The 1467-nt window shown below is 49.1% G+C and overlaps 1 non-coding gene across 1 annotated transcript; it reads right to left on the bottom strand.

Moving 5' to 3' along the window:
• Nucleotides 1-709: 709 nt before the first annotated feature.
• On the bottom strand, nucleotides 710-904 carry LOC140393421 (U2 spliceosomal RNA). Its single transcript, XR_011935606.1, has one exon. It is a non-coding gene; the product is annotated as a U2 spliceosomal RNA (small nuclear RNA).
• Nucleotides 905-1467: the final 563 nt, after the last annotated feature.

Raw genomic sequence — 1467 nt, 5'->3', positions numbered from 1 at the left:
TTCTGGGGTTTGACCTGTCCATCAGTGGTCCTGTACACAGTTGAAGCCCCCCCCCCCCCCACATGATCAGTCGGTGCATATCTATGTTGGGGATTTCCACCATGGTCTTCTTTACAAACTCCGTGTCATCCCAGTTGGGAGCGCACATGGTGTACCAACCCCTTGGTCCGTAATCGTCTTCATTGCAGTACATATCGTCCTCTTACTTATCAGTATGGATACCCCCTAACACTCGTCCCGTAACATGAATGGTGGGCCTGTTCCTTCCTTACCCGCAGTCGGTCCTTCTCCCTCAGGTGCATCTTTTGGAGGAAGACTATGTCAGCTATCATACCTTTCCGGTGGGCAAAGATTAGGAGCTGGAGCGGTGGTAGAGGACTCTGTGGAGCATCCTCTTGGGGGAGAGTGTCATGGATAGCACTTACAGAGAGGTGGTCACACCACAGGCTCAGATTCCACAGACAGGTAGGAAATGTGTGACCACCAGGCAGAGAACTAGGTAGGCAGTGCAGGAATCTCCTGTGGCCATTCCCATTCAAAACAGATATGCTGCTTTAGATACTGTTGAGGGGCATGACCTCTCAGGGGAAAGCAGCAATAGTCAAATTCATTGCGCCATGGTTGGGTCTGCTGCAGAGGGGAGGAGTAAAAAGTGTGGGAATGCAATACTTATAGCGATTCAATTAAAAAAATTTTTTTTTTTTAATTTTTCCTTTTCTGAGTTACCAAGCCAGGGCTCAGAGTGTGGGTCAGGGGCGAACCCCTAATCCAGCTCCTCGCCTGCTCCAAAAAACTAATTCAAATTGAATCGAATTCATGGTCCCCACAAGAGAGACATACCAGATCTGAACCCAAAGGCTCAATCTACAGACACTTGATCTTAGCCAAAAGGCCGAGAAGCGATATAGCGATTCAATTGTAAGGGGAATAGGCAGGTGTTTCTGTGGCCACAAATGAGACTCCAGGTTGGTGTGTTGCCTCCCTGGTGCTAGGGTCAAGGATGTCTCAGAGCGGTTACAGGACATTCTGGAGGGGAAGGGTTCACAGCCAATGGTCGTGGTACACATTGGTAGAAACGACATGGGTACAAAAAGGGATCAGGTCCTTCAAGCAGAATATAGGGAATTAGGCAGATAGTTGAAAAGTCAAAGGTAGTGATCTCAGGATTACAACCAGTCCCACGTGCTAGTCAGAGTAGAAATAGCAGGATATATCGGATGAAAAAGTGGCTGAAGAGATGGTGTGAGGAGGGAGTGGGCTTCAGATTCCTGGGGTATTGGGACCGATTCTCGGGGAGGTCGGACCAGTACAAACTGGACGGGGTACACCTGGACCGGGACTGATGTCCTTCGGGGTGTATTTGCTACAGTGGTTGTGGAGGATTTAACCTAAAATGGCAGGGGAGTGGGGACCTATGCAAGGAGTCAGAGGAGGAGGAAACGAGGACAAAAGCAAAAGACAGAAATG

The sequence above is a fragment of the Scyliorhinus torazame genome, chromosome 16 (assembly GCF_047496885.1).
Source record: "Scyliorhinus torazame isolate Kashiwa2021f chromosome 16, sScyTor2.1, whole genome shotgun sequence".
NCBI lineage: Eukaryota > Metazoa > Chordata > Chondrichthyes > Carcharhiniformes > Scyliorhinidae > Scyliorhinus > Scyliorhinus torazame.
The sequence above is the reverse complement of the archived record's forward strand: the minus strand, read 5'-3'. Positions and strand labels throughout refer to the sequence as shown.